The sequence below is a fragment of the Macaca fascicularis genome, chromosome 5 (genome assembly GCF_037993035.2).
Source record: "Macaca fascicularis isolate 582-1 chromosome 5, T2T-MFA8v1.1".
Lineage (NCBI taxonomy): Eukaryota > Metazoa > Chordata > Mammalia > Primates > Cercopithecidae > Macaca > Macaca fascicularis.
In genome coordinates this window covers 79,523,063-79,544,118 of record NC_088379.1, presented here as the reverse complement: position 1 = coordinate 79,544,118, position 21,056 = coordinate 79,523,063, and the positions used below count along the sequence as shown (strand labels likewise).

Sequence of the window (21,056 nt, the reverse complement as noted above, 5' to 3'; positions counted from 1 at the left end):
GTAAGTCCAAGAGTGTTTACAGAAATGGGAAAGACTGTGAGAAGATGGAGCACTAGGGGGCTGGAATCAAGATTTCAGTGTGGCCATTTTAAAGTTGAGATGCCTTCGTCAAAATGAAAGTGTCAACTGGTGTCTAACAGGCTGGTTAATCAGAAGGGATTCTCAATGAATCAAAACTGATACCACTTATAAACAAACAGTAAGGCCATATTGGAGCCTACCAGGAAAGCCTATTAGATGTCCAAGTGGAGATATGTAATTCTGGAGTTCCGGGGAGAAATTTATATCAGGGCTGGAGATAAAATGTGGGGATTATCAACATACAGGTGGTAATTTAAGGCATGGGACTGATGAGATCACTAAGCAAGTTGGTATAGAGAAAAAGAAGTGAAAAGGTTGAGCACTGGGCCAATCTTAGGGTTGGGGAGAGGAAGAACCTGCAAAAGTGAGAAGTGGTTGTGGAGACAGGAGTAAAACCAAGAGAGGATGGTGTGCTGGGAACCAAAAGAAGAATGTGTTTCAAAGACAGTGGGATAGATGTCAAGTGCTCCTGCAGGATTAAGAAGAGCACTGAGGACTGACTACTGGATTTGGACATGGGGAGGTCACTGGCCTGGACAAAAGCAGTTTTAGTGGAGGGGCAGGAATGCAAGCCTGCGTGGAGTGTGTTCAAGGCACAACAGGAGCCAGGGAGTCTAGACAACTTTGAAGACTGTGTGCTAAAAAGGAGAGCAGAGAAACAGGGCTGCCGTGAGAGAAGGAGAGAAGGATGTGGGGGCCACAAAGAGTTGTTCATTGTTTGTTTCTTTGTTCTGGATGGGAGAGATTACAGTATATTTGCTTACGGATAGAAATTGTTTGGCATGGGGGAACCACTGATTAGTAGCTAATTGCAGAATGAATCTCTGAGTAGGTAAAAGAAAATAAAATCAAGTGCAGAATAAACAGTAGGAACACGGCCAGTTCATCTCTTGTACCAGGAGGGAAAGCAGGGTATATAGACACAGATGTGGGGTTGGTAGACCGGTGGGGGAGAATGTGAAAGTTGTTTTTTTACTGATTCAGTTTGTTCAGTGAAATACAAAGCTAGACCATTATAGCTGGAAGGAGCTATGTCAAGGTGTTAAAAGTGGCTCTCTCTGATAAGTGGAATTATGGGCATTTTTTTTTTGCTTTTATATTTTAAATTTCTCTCTAATATCATACATCTTTTCTTAAGGATAGGCAGCATCTTTAAGAGACCTCCTTTTCTGCTACTCATAAGGGTGAACCTAATCTGCCACTTACCGGTTGTATGTCTTTGAACTACTTACATTTTTTTTAACTTTTCAAAATTTAAAATTTTTATTTTTAAATGGGCAAACAGTTGTACATATTCATGGAGTACACAGTGATGCTTCAATACATATAATGTAGAGTGATCAGATCAGGGTACATAACATATTTGTAATCTCAAAGTTACTTATTTTGGGGGGTGGTCTTGCTTTCTTATTTGTAAATGGGGATGATAATGTCTGTGCTATTTAGTCCACTGGTCTGGAAGAATCTTAAATGAGAAAATGTATATAAAAATAACTTGAAAGGAACCAGTATGGCATGGATAGAAAATGTTCCTATTGTGGTTATTTCTGGTTTCTGTAGGGAAGTAGGAGGCAGGGGAGGGATCTAAGAATAGTCTGGAATGATCAACTCATTCCTTACAAACTACTCCATAGCAAACTACTGAAGAGCAAAAACTGCTTTTCTGATTCAGATAGTGCTGCATCCTTTAATCAAACTTCTGACTAATGTTAAAAGCTTTGTGTTCAGCCTTGGAAAACAAAACACAAAACATGTTTCCTTTGCTTTTACATTGAGTTAACTTTATTATTTGACACTCTAAGTTAAAATGTTTCCTACTGACCCAGGTTTTTCTTTCTGGCTTTAGACACATTAATTTTGAACATTTACCCACATTTTTGCATTTGCATTCAAAACCAGCCAGAGAATATATAGCCGTGATTATTCTTTTGTTATTTTTTCAAATTACTGTGATTGCATTGTTAGATATACTTCAGCACACGGGCCCTGCTGGCCTGTCATCATTAGACAAATTCATAGAAATCTACCAAATAAAAAAATCACAAGATAAAGATAAAACCACTTATTTAAGGCACTTTGTATGAATTAAGTAATGATAGTGGAGTCACATAACTCTTCCTAAAGTATAATTCTGAACTGCTTTTGTATTTCTTGGCATTTGAATATTTCATTGTCAGACTTAAGATTGTAAAATAAAGACAACACTGAGCTTTTGCTGTTCTGCAATGTGTATACTATTGAAGATAAATGCTTAACCTTTGCTTTCAATTTATTTACAGCCCCCCCGCCCTTTTATGGTAAGACAGTATAACCCCAGCATTAAAGAACATTTTGAAAAATGAGAAAAACACGACCACTGCATCATCTGAATATAATTATTTTCCCTTTTGTGTGTTCCTGGTCTACTTTTGTCTTTTTATGTACATAGCTTTACATGGTTTCAATTGTAGTATGCGTACAATTTTGAATATAAATTTAGGGTTTCATTTAAAAGAGAATTTTTTCAGGCTACAGCATAATTTTACGTTTCTACCTTTTGTCAAAACTTGACTGTGTCAAACAAAGCCTGAGATCAGGAGACCTTGTTAAGACATCTGAAACAACTTCAATGATCTCACTGCTCTGTGCTCCTTCAGGACTGCAGAAATAATTGATCACCTTGGGTACCTAATAAACCCTTCACAGGCCTGCAGTGATTTCATTCTGAAGGGGCCCCAGACTTGGAATAATCTTCCATAGAATCATCAGGGATCAAAGGACTCTTCTTTCAGAGCGAGAAATGCCTCTTAGGGGGTGGGTCAGGGACAGGATCTGATGGGTGTCTCTCGTGTCTTCTCAGAAGGTCCTTAATTAAAATTTTGAGTACTTTTTGGTTTTCATCTTGGTGAAAATCCTATGATCTACACTGTTTCAGGATAATTACAACAATGAAACTTATTTCATAATTGTTGCTTATTTCCTGTACCATTATGTTTCCAGTTTGTGGTAGGTTGATCACAAACGTGGCCCCAATTTTCCCTGCTTCTTGTATCCATACCCTTTGCAGCATGAGTTTGCAACTATTCCCCATCTGGAATCTGGGCTGGCCTGTGTTATGCTTTGGCCAGTGGAATGCAGTAGAAGTCATGGAGGATCAGTTCTGAGTTTAGAATTTAAGAGATTGTGCCCACATCCTCTCTCCTTGGTGGAACACTATCTAGCTGCCATGTCCACTAGAGTGTGTTAGCCTGTGGGAGAATCATGTGGATTAGGAAAAAGTCAACCCAACTGAGGCCCAGACCCCAAACCTGCTGACCACACATGCCCCGGGGGGGCCCAGTCAAATTTAGCTAAGCCCAGTACAGGTAAGCAGAACTGTCTAGCTGAGAAATCATACCTAATTGCTATTTAAGCAAGTAGGTGTTTTTTGTTGTTGTTGTTGTTGCTGTTGTTTAAGACAGAGTCTCACTCTGTCACCCATGCTGGAGTGCAATAGTACAATCTCAGCTCACTGAAACCTCTGCCTCCCAGGCTCAAACCATCCTCCTGCCTCAGCCTCCCAAGTAGCTGGGACTACAGGTGTGTACTACTACAGGGTACTACATGCCCCGCTAAATTTTATATTTTTTGTAGAGGCAAGGTTTTGCCATGTTGCCCAGGCTGGTCTTGAACTTCTGGGCTCAAGTGATCTGCCTACCTCGGCCTCTCAAAGTGTGGCTATTACAGGTGTGAACCACTGCACTCAGCCTACATTGTTTTTAAAAACTATTTATTCATTTTCCATTTTTTGTTAATGAAACACATTTAATGCATATGCCCTTTGACCCAGCAATGCCACATCTAGATTTTACAAATATGTATACATTACATATGTGACATGACAAAGTACAATGACTTTGGTGCACTTTTATGATAGCAAAATACTAGAAACAGTCAAAAGTGGTTAAATAGGTTATGTGCATTTATTTATTTGTTTTTATTTATTTTATTTGTACAAATTTATGGGGTACAATTCTAATTTTGGTTATATGGATATATTGCGTAGTGGTAAAGTCAGGGCTTTTAGGGTATCTATCAAACAATGTACATTATACCCATTAATTTCTCATCACCCATCCCCTCCCACCTTCCCACCCTTCTGAGTCTCCATTGTCTATCATTCCACATTCTAAGTTCATGTGTGCACATTATTTAGCTCCACTTACAAAAGAGAACATACAGTATTTGTCTTTCTGTGTCTGAGTTGTTTCTCTTAAGATCATGGCCTCCAGTTTCATCCATGTTGCTGCAAACAAAATAAAACAAACAATCTCATTTTTTTTATGGCTGAGTAGTATTCCATTCTGTAGACATACTACATTTTCTTTATCCAATCATCCACTGAATGGACACTTAGGTTGATTCCATGACTTTGCTGTTGTAGATAGTGTTGCTATAAACGTGTGCGTTCAGGTGTCTTTTTTAAATATAATAATTTTTGGGGAGTAGATTTTAAGTAGTGGAATTGCTGGATTTTATGGCATTTCTATTTTTAGTTCTTTGGGAACCTCCATACTGTTTTCCATAGAGGCTGTACTGATTTACATTCTCACCAACAGTGTAAAGTGTTCTCTTTTCTCTGCATCCTTGTCAACAGTTGTTGTTTTTTGTTAAGTGACTAAGTAGTTGGGTGATTTACTGTACAGCAGTATTTTGGAAATACATATTAATAAAAGGTTCTAACACATTTTGGACAATTTTTTTTTTTCCTCTTGGGTTCCTACTGTTGCAAAATTGAGGTGGGGGGGCCATAGAGAGAGAGAACATGCCTTACTCCCATTACCACTACTTATATTCCATGAGAGGCCTAAGATTTTTTGAGGCTGTAGATTGAATGAGGAGGACTTCTAACTGCCCCTGCCCTTGAATTCTTGAGCTCAGACAGTCGACCTTAGAGCTCTCATGCTGCTTTCTTAAATAAGATTAGTGTGAAGTAGGACTACCTTTATTTTATTTTTTTCCCCTTTTAATCCAATCTATCAAACCTGTAATGTATTCTCAACAGATTTTCAGGTGAGCAGGAAACCAGGAAAGATAAATGAAAAGTTGAGTGGTATTGTTAAAGGAGAAACGGTCTCTACAGCTGTAAGGTAACATCTAATTAACCTCAGATTCAGGCCAGGACTCAGATAATAGAAGTACTCAATTCAAAAGGAACTCACAAACCACCTGAAATGTAAGCAATTCCTCTTTACATAGGAAATATGCTGTTGCTTTTGTTGTTATTTATTTTCATTCTAATTTTAAATTATTTATGATATTTAAAATTCATACCTTTATCTCAGATGCAGCATTTCTTAGCACAGCATGTATGTAACTACATAATTCATCATATAAAATTATGTTGTTGTATGGGCTTAGGTATCTCATAGAACAAGAAAGTCCCCAGAAATAGCAACAATTATTCAACGACCAGGTCCAGTATCAGCTAGTCTTGGTCCTGTATGTGACACTGAGTTCCTGATTTCTTAATTAATGTGCTCTGATGAGGAAGTTGATTGAGTTATTTTAGGAAAAGAAAGAGGTGAACTAAATCTGCCCTTCTTTCATATTTAAACATTCATTTTATACATTTTATTGTAAATAAACATGTATACATATACACACACAACTAGTTTTAGAAATTATCAAAATACAGAAAGATGGAAGAAATCTAGTCCCTCATAATCCTATCACCCCGAAACAATCACTATGAACAGCTCGGAATATTTATTTCCAGTGTTTAAAATTTTTTCCTATACCTAATTGGAACTGCAAATACATAAACAGAGGACACTCATATAAAACCTAAGTGAGAGACTGGGCATGGTGGCTCTCACCTGTAATCCCAGAACTTTGGGATGCTGAGGAGGGCAGATCACCTGAGGTCAGAAGTTTGAGACCAGCGTGGGAAACATGGTGAAACCCTGTCTCTACTAAAACAATACAAAAATTAGCTAGTGTGGTGGTGTGCGCCTGTAATCCCAGCTACTTGGGAGGCTGAGGCAGGAGAATCGCTTGAACTCAGGAGGTGGGAGTTGCAGTGAGCCATGATCACAGCATTGCACTCCAGCCTGAGCGACAAGAGTGAAACTTCATCTCCAAAAACAAAACGAAACAAAACAAAACAACAACAAAAACCTAAGTGAGGATAAGAGCAAAGTCAGAAATTCTTCTGTATTTGGAAGACAAGTGCATAGCTCTCCACCCATTTCCCCCTGTAAAGGGTAAGCACAATGATGGTCACAGGGAGAGTGGTGGTGATAGTGAAGTGAAGTCGTGGACAAACAGGCTTAGCTCAGGACCTGGTAGAGTGCAACATTCACCATTAATCACAACAAAAAGAGCAAATATCAATCTAGTGCTTACTACATGCCAGACACTGTTCTAATGACTTCCTGTATTTTAACTCATTTAATCCTCCCAGAAATCCCACTAGAAGCGGGTATTAGAATTCCCATTTTACACTTGAGGAAATGAGGCACAGAACCATTAAGTAACTTGCTCAAGATTGGAGCTTGGATTAAAATCCACAGTCTGTTTATGGTGTCATTGCTCTTAAACACCATGTGCTTATTTTATTATTTTCTTTATTATAATTGTCCATCTCACTCCCTCGTGGACTCCAACAGGCACGCTGACCATTTAGAAGGGCCCATTTGGCACAGCTGTGGAGACTTCGTCTCACCACTGCAATCATTTATCGACTTAAAAGCATATTCCTTTGAAACTGAAATCTGAGTGTCATCCATCACAATTCATTTGTATTATTGCCCATCCATACATTTTCGTCTTTCCACTTTTCTTTCAGAACACAATAAATTATATTCAAATGGCAGTCAAGGAGGAAACTTTCCTTCCTCATCAACAAAGCTGATCGATGGGCACTGAAGCCCCAGGGAAGCAGCATCTGTTGTAACTCAAGGATCCCGGCTTGCGCTGAGAATGAAATTAACAGGCGCAGAGTGGTTGGCAGCCCAACATTTGTGCAAGTCTGGCACATGCACACATCATTAGCAACTATGCTGGAGAAGAATGATCAAGGAGGTGAGGAGGGGAATGGATCTGATTAAAGGGATGTTCAAGAAAGGAAATTCCGAGCACTTGGGTAAAAGCTTCATAGCTAAAATGAATGAACTCGAGAGCAAAGCAAACAGCCAGGTACATTTGGGATATGCCGACAGACAATCTGGATAATTCTGCCTCTGAAACTTTCAAAACAAAGTCATTTCATGCAGTGAATTCCCCAGAGTGGCTGCCTCTTTCACTTAGCTCCTTTGGCTGTGTCTCCTTCACTAAAATGAAGCCCCCATGAAGGCAAAGATTTTGCTGTCTTGTTCATGGCTCCAATCTTGGCTCCTGGTTGATAATATTAAATTTTCATGGAATAAGTTAATGTATACTTGTGTTGACTCAAGCTAAGCAGATAAGGTCAGAGATATTCAACAGCATTCAAAAGCAATGTGCATGCTGGAAGAATGGCATGGTTCAACTAAAACTGATTGTTTATGAAAGTGTATGGAATCAGCAGTGAAATACTGGCAGAATATCTCTTTGTGTGCCCACCACTACTGTAAGCAATGGAAGAGATACAACAGAAACACGATCATGATCAGCAGCAAACATTTGTCGAGGGCTTGCTGTTGGCCGGCACGTTCTAAGCTCATTACTCTCATTAGCATGTGTAATTCTCTCAGCACCACCTATGGGGTAGGTAAGTACAAGTGTAATCACCCCCACTTGACATGCAAGGCAGCTGGTGCCAGGTCGATTTAGCAACTTGCCCAGAGTCCTACAGCTAGTACATGGTAGAGCTGGGATTCCATCTGCTCTGCTGTTTCCTGCCAGTCTCTGTCGTCCTGACCCTCCAGGAATTTACCCTTAATTTAAGGACACAAAAGGGATACATATGAAGAAGAACAATTAAGTCTTAAACTCTGTGGCCCTGGAAACAAAAAAGAGAGGAATAAGTGTAGGCTGGTTTTCAGAGAGACCTTCTGGAAGGAGGCAGTACTTGCACTGTCTTGAATTTCATCATTAGTTGTATATCCATCTACCCAACCTCCCATCTAGTCATCCTCTCATCCTCCCATATACTCACCTAACAAACATTTATTAAGCTCCAACTATGGGCCAAGTCCTGAGCACTGAAGTGTGGGTTTTGTGCTGAAATAGTCATATTTCGGTTGCCTGCTCATATAGGGGGTTTTCCTTAGGAAGGACAGATTGGTGCTGTTGATCAAAACTTAAAAATGCTCACACCCTGGGTACAGCAATCCCAACGGAATTATCCATGGTGAAATGATCTGTGTTTAAGGTTATTCTCTGCAGTACTGTTTTTGACAACAAAGGATTAGAAATAGCCCACATGTTCATCAAAAGGGAACTGCTTAAATAAAACATGATAGCATACCTAAAGAGATTACTAAGCTGCTGTGACAGGAGTGAAGAAGCTGAGAGGGAGATATCTTAAGACATTTAAGTGAAAAAAGCAAAGAGGGTATGTATAGGATGCCACCATTTGGATAAAGGGCGGGGGGGAATAGAAACATCTTTGGTTGTTTATCTATAAAGTATTTCTGGAAAGATACACCAGACACTGATAAGATTTATGGCTTTTGGTGGAGGGAGCAGGTAGTTAAAAGGCAAGAGGAACAGGAGGGGTTTTCACTGAGTGTCCCTTGGTATGTTTTAAATTTTGAACCTTTTTGGTAATGTATTGTCTATATTCCCCTAAAAAACACACAAACACAGTAAAACCAAAACTCATGTGCCCGGACCCCAGTGTTAGTGGTATATCAATGGTGGAGTTCTAGTTTGGTTCCTCAACTCTCCCCAGGCAATTAGAAGGGAATGCTGGGTGCCAGGATGGGTTCCACAGCTGCCTGACTTTCACCTAAGTGACATATTGTTTCTGTCCTTGGCTGAGCCAGGTTCCCTCACAGGGTTCCTCTCCTTTAGCCAGGGAGCTTCTTCCTCCATCTTGTGTTTGCAATTTGGAAGAGGGTGGCCAGCATGGGCCTGACTGAGAGGGTGACATTTGTGCAAAGACTGAAGTAGGTAAGAGCATGAGCCCTGAGGGCATCTGAGGGAAGGGAATTCCAGAAAGAGGGAATAGCAAGTTCAAGCATTGGAGGCAGACGTGAGTCAGGCCAGGTGGCAAGTGTGCCTAGAATAGAGTAAACAAAAGGGAGAGAAGCAAGAGGCAAAGACAGAGGGAATGCACATTTTGTGTGGGAGTGAGGGAGGTGTGAACTGTGCTGAAATAGTCATACATTTCCTTGGAAATTCCACATCCAGACACTGCAGTTTGTTTGCTCTGCTGCTTGTTGGCACTGATGTCCCAGTTCTACTAATTGGCTTACCTGTTGGTTCCTGAGCCCCACTCCCCACCCTGCCCTCAGGTCTGGTGTTGGTGTCCCAACCTCATTCCCTGTCTTGGTAACCAGCTCTGTAGCCTCGTCTCTCCCAGCTGCCACCTGGGAATGGAGACCTGTTGTGGAATCCTGGTCTGGGCTAGAGAGTGCTCCCAGTTCAAACCCTGCGGGAACTACAGGACCATGAAGAGGAGAGACTGGAACAGGGAATCCAGGAGCTCTTCCTTCAGCCCTGGTGCTAAGGCGGTCTTCCTGATGTCTCCCAAACCACACACCTTTACCTCAGGTAACTTTGAACTTGTTGACTTTGCACAAATTACTTCCGCATTTCGCTCAGGTGAAACATCCTTGGTGTCCTCAGAGAGGCACTCCCTAACCTTCCGATGTAAAGTACCTACCTTCTAGCCCAGTCTCTGTCCCCATACCCGCGTAATTTCTTCGCTGTGTATATGGTTTTGTTTATTGTCTCTCTCTCCCCACTGAACGCCGGCTTGAGGAGAGTCAGGGCTTTATCTAGGATCCCAACACCTGCGGGCAGTTTGGCCTCCTGTTACTTGTCTCAGTGAGAGGGTCTGGTTCTAGATTTGGTTTCTCCAAGTCAGTCCTCTGTCTCACTGAAGTGCTAGACTGACCACAGTGGGAATGGAGAGTCCTAGGAAGTTGGATGAGATGTGTGACCACACAGAATGGCATATGGATGGGGTGCTAAGAACACAAAGCTCTAGCCCTGGTCCCCATCCTGAAGCAGAGGTGACAGAGACAAGAAGGTAGCATTCACCAACACTTTGCAGAAAAAAATACAGGTCCTTTCACCTGCTCAAAATTGTACTTCTCTGGTATTATTAGAGCTTTAAAATGAGTGTAAAGTGCTTATTATTTGAAGGGTCATAATTGTCATGAGATGGCAACCCACTTTTATTCTTATTGATTCTTTATTCTTAAGAAGAAGTTTGACACCAGTAGATTTGGGTTCAAATTCTGGCTCTCAAACTTGCTGACTTTGGGCAAATCAAGCCTTTCTGAGCCCATGTTCTCATTTAAGATGTGGATGGGGCAGTGGGAATGAGGGGATAATATCTACCTTCACTATTGACAGGATATAACATGTGGAGTAGAGTCTTTAGTACATAGTAAATGCTCTATGGAGGTTCAACATTTTTCTTCTTCCTCAGCCTTCCTCCACACCTGCCATTATGAAAGGTAGTTTTCATGTACTTAGTGGTCTACAAGATTAATACTTGCCTAGAAATTGTGAGGACTATGAAAATAAAGCCTATGATCTTTGAGTTCACTCTCATTTATTATGTTCTTTGATGTTCAATGTCCTGGTTACAGTTTTAACATCCATAAGAGTGCATCAATTAATATTTTTCTTGTATAGGAGTCACACTATAATTCAGCCCATTTCTTCACCAATGCACAGGTGTGTTAGTCAAAGTCTAGGCTCAGCTGCTGTAACAAAAATACTCCCAAACACAGTAGCTTAGTAATAGGAGCTTATGTCTTCTTACATAATAATCTGGGAAAAGCTGGCTGGGCGGAATTTGTGGCTCTGATCTAGAAGGATATCCAGAGGCCCAGGTTCCTTCTTTCTTGTTGCTCCACTATTCCCTAGGTTGACACTTCTGTCCACACTATCCAAAGGAGAGCAACACCAGTATATCCACATTGTAGTCTGAGGGGAGAGAGAGGAAGGCCAAAGCTTATCCTTTCCTTTTAAAGAAGTTGCATCAGCTGGGCATGGTGGTTCATGCGTGTAATCCCAGCACTTTGGGAGGCTGAGGCAGGCGGATCATCTGAGGTTGGGAGTTCAAGACCAGCCTAACCAACATGGAGAAACCCCGTCTCTACTAAAAACACAAAAAAGCAACCTGGTGTGATGGTGCATGCCTGTAATCCCAGCTACTCGGGAGGCTGAGGCAGGAGAATCGCTTGAACCCGGGAGGCAGAGGTTGCGGTGAGCCGAGATTATGCCATTGCACTCCAGCCTGGGCAACAAGAGCAAAACTCCGTCTCAAAAAAAAAAAAAAAAAAAAAAGAAGTTGCATTAACTGCTTCTATTTCTAATCTTTTGGTACAAACTTAGTCATGTGACTGCGCCTGGCTCCAGGGGCATTTGCAAAATGTTATCTTTAACTGAGTGGCCGTAGGCTCTGTGAAAACTTAGTAACTGGAGGTCTATCACTAAAAGGAAGAAGAGGACCAAAGATATTGGGGGTGGGGGTGGGGGCAGTAGACTTCTTAACACTCTTGGTCTGAATGGAATCAGATGAGGGTATGTCCGGCTGGCTTGGGGCAAGCCAATGGCCACTAGAGAAAAGCAACTGCTGACAGATGCCCAGAGCTTCCTCTGAGCCTGCGGGTGGTGGGTTTTGAGTAAATAGTGAGTACATACTTTTTTCCCCTACCATTAAAAAAGATGGATGTCATCCAACAAAACCAAGGATAAGCAATATCATGCCCATATTGTATTTTTAATTGTTTCATACATTTGTATCCATCTAATAATTCCATAATTGGATCCAGGTTGCTTTAGAACTCAGTTGAAGTTTGTCTGAAACTCAGAAACAAGATGTTGCAGCTCAGGAGGTCCTTGTGACCCTCGGTCATCTTTAGGGTCAGTGCAGAAACTGAAAGCTGATGCGGATCATGTGCTCCTTTGATGGTGTCTGTGGTTGCATGGAAAGTTGTACGGTCACAGGCGAAGCATCTGCACCGGGGTGCCAGGCCTTAGGCTTCCTAATTCCAGCTCTCACATTGATAAACTCTAACTTCAATTACCTCAGCAGTCATGCTTCCAATTCCATTTCCATTATTAAGGCCAGAAGGAGCAGGGTGCCATAGTATTTGGGGGAAAGAATAACTTTTAACAATCATGAAGTTCTCTGCAAATGTCAACTACAGCTGCATGGTGCTAGGATCTTCAGGATCCTCGGACTGAGTTGAAACACACACAGTAGAGAGCACACTTCGCTCCTGCTTGTATTCTTATTTCAGTTTAGGAAACAACGGTATAGCCATTCTCTCCTTTGAGCCTCCATTTGAGGTGGATAATTATTGTATTATTATTATTATTTTCATTTTACAGATGAAAAAACTGAGATGCAAGGAGATTGTGGGTACGATTTGAGGACATATCAGTGATAGGTGGTTCTCTGCTGTCTCTAATTCCATGATATTGAGATCATTTTTTTTTTTTTTGAGACAGAGTTTCACTCTTGTTGCCCAGTCTGGAGTGCAATGGCGTGATCTCGGCTCACCACAACCTCCGCCTCCTGGGTTCAAGCGATTCTCCTGCCTCAGCCTCCCGAGTAGCCAGATTACAGGCATGTGCCACCGTGCCCGGCTAATTTTGTATTTTTAGTAGAGACTAGGTTTCTCCATGGTCAGGCTGGTCTTGCACTCCCAACTCCAGGTGATCTGCCCGTCTTGGTCTCCTAAAGTGCTTGGATTACAGGCGTGAGCCACCGCACCTGGCAAGATCGATTTAAAAAATTATATCAGGACATATCTGTGAAATGAATGGGTAGTACTGGAAAAAAAAAAAAAAAAAAACAGTCATGTTAGAACACTTCAGACTCTGTCCTAGTAAAGAGAACTCCTGTGGTCACCTCAGTTAACTTTCCACCCACTCCTGCTTTGGGTATCAAGGTAGGAAATGGTATCAGTGCTATGCAACAGGTAGTCTTTTGGGAACATCTCATGTGTTTTGGCCACACTCTGGTTGATAAAACTGGTTCACACAAATCAACAGGCCTGTGAGCTGAAGGAAGATGGGACTTAGTCATATTTCTCTTTGCAGGTACTTCTAAAATTCTGTGGGATGAATGCTCTTGTTTGGTCCTCAGGACAGCTCAGAAAAATAAGCATTCCATGACATTTCCATGGAATAGGCCTAGAGATGGAGGCTGGAGGAGGCCAGGTCATAGGCTGGGTGTCACAGAGCTAAGACACCGCATGGCTGGGACTGGACAGTGGCTCCCTGTTCTCCTATCTCAGTGCGTCTCTCGCCCCTCACCCTGCTCAGCGCTCCAGCTGCCTTGTCTCTGAACCCAAAGCCCTCACTTGTATGCCCTCTGAAGCCTCCTGTGATTATCCATTTTCTCTCAGAAGAAGCTGAAATCTTTTCTTCAGGGAATAAATTCAGAACTTGAGACAATTGGTCTGCTTCTTCCTTTCAATAAACGTGGAAATGCATCCATTAAAATACACAGTTCCTGCTCTTGAAAATACAACTGTGTTTTCCTCCCCTTCATCCTTGCTACAGAGATTTGATCACAGGTCTATTTTATCACTTGGTTTTTCTAACAAATGAACAGAATCAGTAGAACTATCTTCAGAGTCCCTGAGGCCTCCTCTTGTCCTCTGTCCCAGAAACCCAAGTCTCATTTTCCACAGCCTAGTCTCTTTTTCCACAGTTAAACTGAGATAAATTCCAAATTCTCTGCAGATCCTATTTTGATCTCCATTGACTCTAAGATTCACCACCGCACTCTTTGCCCCTCAAATTGGACCCTCTTTTTTAAAAATTAAATAAATTAATTAATTTGTCAATTTATTCAGAGACAGGGTCTTGGCCTGTCACCCAGGCTGGAGTGAAATGGCATACTCATAGCTCATTGTAGTCTAGACCTTCTGGCCTCAAGCAGTCCTCCTGACTCAGCCTCCCAAAGTGCTAGGATTATAGGTGTGAGCCCCTGCACCTAGCCTAATTCACTCTTTTGATAAATGGCACCATTTATAAGTAAAAATCCCAGGCACTACCTCCCTACCCCTCATGGCATGTGGATTGTAGAATGACCCCAATGATTCTTGGTGCTACCTTCTGATGTAATCCCTCTCTTTGAGTGTGGGCAGGATGTGGGGGATGTAGAATTGGCTTTTTTTTTTTTTTTTTTTTTTTTTTCTGAGGCAGGGTCTCACTTTGTCATCCAGGTTGAAGTGCAGTGGCGCGATCTCAGCTCACTGCAGCCTTGACCTCCCAGGTTCAAGCGATCCTCTCACCTCAGCCCCGCTAGTAGCTAGGACTACAGATGCACACAACCACACCTGGCTATTTTTTTTTTTTATGTAGAGATAGAGTTTTGCCACATTGCCCAGACTGGTCTCGAACTCCTGAGATCAAGTGATCCACCTGCCTCGGCCTCCCAAAGTGCTGGGATTGCAGGCCTGAGCCACCACACCTGGTCTGGAATTTGCTTTTAACCAATAGAATATGGCAAAGGTGATGGGACATCACTGCTGTGGTTAGGGTACATACAATTGCAAGTCCTATTTTGTTAAAAGACTTAGTCTTTCATTGATTTTGATAGTTTGTGAGTCTGGGTTGGGAAATGGGCCCCTTGCTGTCTTCTCCAATCCTTAATCTCCTCCAAGCAGACCCCTGCTGCTGTGCAAATCCGCTCATGCACATACATGCATCAGACATGCTTGAGGCCTGGGCTCAAACTGGCTTCACCTGTTTTGTGTATTTAACTGCTGGAGCTCTGCAGGCAGGACTGGGTTTTGTCTTTCTCTGTAGGCCAGCAGTGTTGTTTGTGCATGGTGGGAGTGTGATGAACACCCTGTGGATGGACGACCTGCCCAGCATTCCCCGAGGAAGTGGACTGAAGGATGCCCGCAGCAGCTGGGTCTTAGCAGCAAGAGTGTCATCTGTAACCATAACTACCCTTTGATAAGAAAACGAGAGCAGGACCATCTGTAGGCCATCTGGGAGACCCAGCTCTGGTGACTGGGTCCTGGCACGTGTATTTGCTTTGGCTGCCCCCTTTTTCTCTAGAAAGCAGGGACTTTGCATCCCCAGAGTCCAGCACAAGCAGGACCTCAATCAGTGTAAGGTTGAATGGGGTTTCCATTGCTATCCAGTGTCTTAGCTTGGATTCTCCTCAAAGCAGATCCTAGGACAAGACTTGGGGGCAGGTTGCTTGTTCAGGATGTGATCCCAAGAAGCAGAAGTAGAGGAAGTGCTATTGGGAAGAGAGAAAAGTCCACGAAGTGCATGTTATTGCGTGAGTTACTGCTGTGGGCCAGTGGGCTCAGTCCTGTCAAGGTGTTCCTGGGGAAGGTTGTGCAGCCTCCACAGTCACCCACCAGAACACAGGGAGACTGGGCAAATTCACCAGCTCCATTCCCATTGGTTAAAGGTTGCAAAAATAAAATTAAATAAATAAATAAATAAAAACAAAAAAACAAGGTTGCCTCCCTGGGGACTTAATTTGCCACACTTCTGGGTCGTTCCTGACATCAGAGCAAGCTCTGGGATGTGAGGAGCCCTCAGGCAGAGAAGCAGAGAGTGCGACAGGCCAGAGATGGGAAGCTGTCAGCAGGCTGAAGCTAGCTGTCCACCTCTGACGCAGGTGAATGCGGGTAGATGCGGGTGGACACAGGCAACTCGAAATGTGGTGGGGGTGGGCAGCAAGGGGCTCTGCTACCCCAGCCTCTGGGATTGGGAGGGGAAGGAAGCACAAAATCATTGTTTTTCATTGAAAAATATCTGCTCCTGGAGTCAGTCTCTTTGAGGCAGTCTTGACAATTTATTTTTGGAAGACGCAAGAAAGGTCATTATCTTTAGTTACTAGTTTTAGTAATTATTAATGACACCTCCATTCTCCAAAGAGTTCTGCTTTGGACAAAAAATTGTCACAATACCATTAGAAAATAACTGACCACACCCACCCACTCGCATTCCCACTCCCATCACCAAGAGCTTGTTGCACGTGTGTTTTGTGTCCACCTCTGTCCTGAACCAAGAATCTTCGAAGCTGGTCAGGCGCAGTGGCTCATACCTGTAATACCAGCACTTTGGGAGGCCAAGGCAAGTGGATCACTTTAGGTCAGGAGTTCAAGACCAGCCTAGCCAACATGGTGAAACTCTATCTCTACTAAAAATTCAAAAATTATTTGGGCATGGTGGTATGTGCCTATAATCCCAGCTACTCGGGAGGCTGAAGCAAGAGAATTGCTTGAACCCAGAGGCAGAGGATACAGTGAGCCAAGATTGCACCACTGCACTCTAGCCTGGTCGACAGAGCTAGACTCTGTCTCAAAAAAACTAACAAACAAAAAAAAAAAAAAAAGAAGAAGAAGAATCTTCGGAGTCAATAGGTGACTCTGTGAAGGCTGCAGAAGCTCCCCCAGGGAGCCCTTGGGGGGTGGAGCCCACTGGCTCACAGCAGCAGCTCACTCATTAATAAGCCCTTCATGGACTTTTCTCTTCCCAAATCACTTCCTCTACTCCCTCACTTCTGCTTACTGGGATCACTTCCTGAGCCCGGAATCTTCTAAGTCAATGATATCCAAGACTGCAGGGTCAGGAGCTGGCTTCATCCCTATTTATGCAGGAGAGCGGGACACTCAGAGGGCCAGGGAGGGGCACCCCTTTCCCATTAATTCACTGCAGCCTGCCTCCCTCCCTACCCTAGCGGAGTGCTTGGCTTGTCCACTTGTTTAGCTTTCAGTCCATCCTCATGTCCCAGGTTCTATTCCAAATTCCTCTGGGACTCCCAGATGTCTCAGACCACTGGTCAGCTGGCGCCTTGACCCTCTCATCTTCTTTCAGCCTGTTTTCCCTAGGGCTGGACCCAGCTTTCTGATCCTTCCTTGACTTACAATGCTAAATATGAAGCACTCACATTTTTGCCAGAAGCCCTCTCCGTGCCCCGCACCCTTGGCTCAGACCTGAGTCCTACACTACATCAGAATTGAGTTCATTTCACCCCTTGGCCTTGAATCTGGGCTGCTGGAAAGGTTTGCTTTCTGCTGCTGCCTCAGTTGCTTTCCTCTCATTTCCATTTCACGCAAGTCCTGGTATTCCCGGTGTGCTCTTCGACAAAGACAGAGTCCGGTGGTAACAAGATTTGGCACAGAGGGTGCTGAAATAAATGAGAAAAACTGAAGGAACAGAAATGATGAGTTCCATGAGATTCATTCTTTCATAAAAGTATGACTGAAATATCGAGCAACACAGTTCCAGAATGACAAGAGGTACTTAATGTTTATGGACTTGCATAGACCAAGAGCAGGCCCAGAAGTCCCAGGGCTTCTGACAACCAGATGGGTGAGAGTAGGGAGGCACCATCCTAATTCATCTCCCATGCAACTGAAAGTGCGGATTCCCCTTGTGGCTCAGGAATGATGGCGTTTGGCCAGGAAAAGTGCATTGCATGTAGTATATCAGCTATATGGCCCTGGAAATAGCAATAGCGTTGGGATGTTTTTTACTCAGGCCTCGAGTTTCCATGAAGCAGGTAATTCTGTCCTCTTTCTGCCCGCTATTCATTCATCCCCCTGCCTACTCCTAACCTGGCTGCTCACAGGAAGGACACATTCAGCTCTGCTCTAAGTTTTATGGGGCCAGGCACCTGGAAGCAATTCTGTGATAACTCCCTGTTGCTGGGGCTTTGGTGAGGAGTCCAATACTGGGCTGTAGCATTAGAAAGCCTAAGCCTTAAGCCATGTTCTCCTTATTGGCTACGTTGTAATAAAGGATATTTTGATCTCATTTTTCAGATACTCATGTCTATCTCTCAATTAGTTCTCAACTCCAGTGGGAACAGGGAGGTTAATTGTTGGACTTCCTCAAAACTCACCACGTCATTCCAACTTCATAGCATTGGTAAAAGGATTCAATGAGTCTTTAGAACAGGGCTTAGCACTTAGTGAAAGTTTAAAAGAGTTAGCTATTTTTTTATTATTAGTAACAATAACAGTAACTCAGCCCCTCGTTATACCTACACGTTGAGAAAAAAATGAACAATATAAAGTATGTACTTCAAGCATTGGCAAATAACATTTGGGACAAGGGAAGGAGAAAGCATACAGCAAAATGAGAATTGGGAAAAAAAGTGGGCCCTACGGATCAGTCACTCCAAGACCTAAGGAGAGGCACAGACTGCCTCCCTGAAGGAAGGCTCAGGACCTTCCCTCTAGCTGGAGCCCTGGGCTGCTGTGGGCAGTTGGTCAGCTCCTTCCGGTAGCAAATCCTGAAAAGGATCATTCTACCATTGTGGGCAGGAGTGCCACACCCATTGTCACCTCAAAGGCCAGGAGTGGGGAAGAAGGTAGTGTCTTTTTCTCTTTTTCCATTTCTTGCTCATGGAGGGAAAATGGAGAAAAGGAGAAAGCAGCCCAGAGCCTCCAAACCATGTTAAGTCCAGGTCTTGCTGAGGCCGAGAGAAGGGCCATGAATGCAGATTTCTTCATTTGTTTGTTCAAAGTCCTGTTGATGGGAAAGTTCATCTGTTCTCATTATTTATAATTAAAATATTGATGGAGTGGCTACTATGCGTCTACCTCAGCTCACTATTTAATTTGGGTGTTAACTTGCCCAGGGAATATCTCTAAGAAAGATGCCAATAACTCATTAGCAGCTTATAAAGGACCCTTTTACTTTTCTTCCAAGCTATTTTAAAATGCAACAGTTGGGAGATTTATCAAGCATTTGTTATTATAAGTAATTACTGGGTGTTTCTTATAACTTGCCTGAGGGTGGCAGCATTTACAGGGGTCTCCCTAATTTTCCAGTGACTCCCCAAATGCACACTATGACTTTCATTTTTATTTTGAAGGAACTCAAAGAAATTTAATAATCCTAACAGGGCGTGCACATTGTAGAGAGATAGATATGGAAATGGAAATGTTCCATTTTACATTATTCATAGAGACAGCTAAAGAGCCTTGCTGGCAGCAAACACATTGTCTGGAGTGTCTCTAGCAAGTCTGCACTAGGGGTAGTGGGTGAAGGGGAAGACTTGGTGCCCCGGCCTTTCTAGTGTTCTATTCTCAGGACATTCCAGCTTCACCTGGTCCCCAGTGATTCAAGATGAAGCAGTATTAAAGGAGAGCCACTTCTTCAATCCCTTCAGTCTCTCTGACCATCTGACTCTTTCTTCTCCTCTGAGCAGATGGTTGGGATTGGGGGGGCTATGATGTTTGGCTCCAATAGCCAAGGGACCTGAGTCTAGGATTGGGTTTGGGGACTAGAGCTCTAGGTGCATGATTGGGTGGGATTGCATGAGAGAGACTCTAAGAAGCCTGGTAGTACTTAGTACTGAACCCCTAGGCACCTCAACACTCCTTCATTTATGGAGATTCCTACCACTCCCCCAAACCTGACTTATTTAACAGGATAACTCTTATTGCTATGCAGGGAATAATTATGGAGAAGGAAGCAAGAACGGAAGCAAAGAGAACTGTTAGAAGGCTACAGACATAATCCAGGGAAGAGAAAGTGACTTGGACCAGAGCAGGTTCTCCACCACTATTAATAGTTTATGTTGGCTAATTCCTTGTTTGCGGGGTGCTGTCCTGTGCATTGCACAATGTTTGGCAGCATCCTTGACCTCTATCCGCTAGATGCCAGTAGAACCTCTACCAGATGCCAGTAGAACCCTCTCCATGTGACAATCCAAAATGCCTCCAGATATTGCCAAATGTCCACTGAGATGCAAAATTGTCAAATGGGATTGAGAACAAGTGGACTAGGGTGATAGCAGTTAAGATGTAAGAAGTGATCAGATTCAGGATTTGTTGAGTTTATGCATGAGGGATGTGAGAGGAATCAAGGATGACTTCAAAGTTTTTGGCCCGAGTGAGGGAAAGGATTGAGTTTTCACTGACTGAGATGGGGAAGACCATTGGTGGAACAAGGTTGAGGGCAGGGCAGCCTGGAGTTCATATGAGAGTTCTGGACTGGAGTTCAGTATATGTATCACATTGCTTATGTAATTTCAGAAAAGGCAGGAAGGAGCTAATGGCTAAGTTCATGGAGATATAAATGGTATTTTAATGACAATAGGGAAAGGAAGCATTGCCAAGACTTCTGAGGACCTTGGGGCCACAGATATATTCTAGGTAGTCATGTCTTCTCAGGTTTAAGACTTAGGGTTAGGTATGTCTTATCTCAATGAGGGTCAGTGGTTACCCTGCACTTTAGATTCTTCCTATTAGAGAGGTCAACAGGATGTCTCTGGACCTTTAGAATCAAAGCAATGGGCTGGAGCCAAGTCTCTGATGTCCACAGCCTTGGGTCTGTATGGAATTATTTATGATTTCATATTTTCTTTAATTATTCAATGTTTGATTTCACCCCATGGAAGAGGAAGGCATAGTTTGGAGAATAAACTAACACTTAAATGACTTGCATACCTGATTTATCAAACTGAAGAAAAAAAAAACAAAAACCCATTTTCTTCATTTGCAAAAAGTCCATTGTGCTTTACCTATCATTCTTTGGATAGAGCAGGAGCTGAAAAGTATTTTGCTAAAGCACAGCTATATATAGAAACTTCTCATCTGTCTGAAGATATAAACAACTGCAGGAAGTTTGGAATATGTTGTTAAGACTGTTCTCTTGGTTTCCTCCTCACAGATCCTCTTGCTATTCTGCAGGGAATGTGTTTCTGTCTATTTGGTGTGTGGTTTCCGCTGCTCCTCTCTTCCTAAAATTTCAGCGGAGGCTCTTCTTACTTCACTATTGTTGAAGATACTGACTAAAAGAAAATGGCGCACTGCTTTCCAATTGAATGAGCAGATTTTTTCAATGTCTGGGAAAACAATAAAATCTATCTCTTCTGCTCTCTTCTCCTCTCCTCTTCTCTTCTC

General features: G+C 42.8%; 1 long non-coding RNA gene across 1 annotated transcript in view; it reads left to right on the top strand.

Annotated features, from left to right (window-relative positions):
- The first annotated feature begins 6,895 nt into the window (after positions 1–6,895).
- LOC135970942 (uncharacterized) overlaps positions 6,896–21,056 on the top strand; it is a 28,793-nt gene continuing 14,632 nt past the window's right edge. Inside the window, exon 1 of the long non-coding RNA XR_010586881.1 lies at positions 6,896–9,741. This is a non-coding gene — a long non-coding RNA (uncharacterized lncRNA). The remainder of the gene's footprint in view (positions 9,742–21,056) is intronic.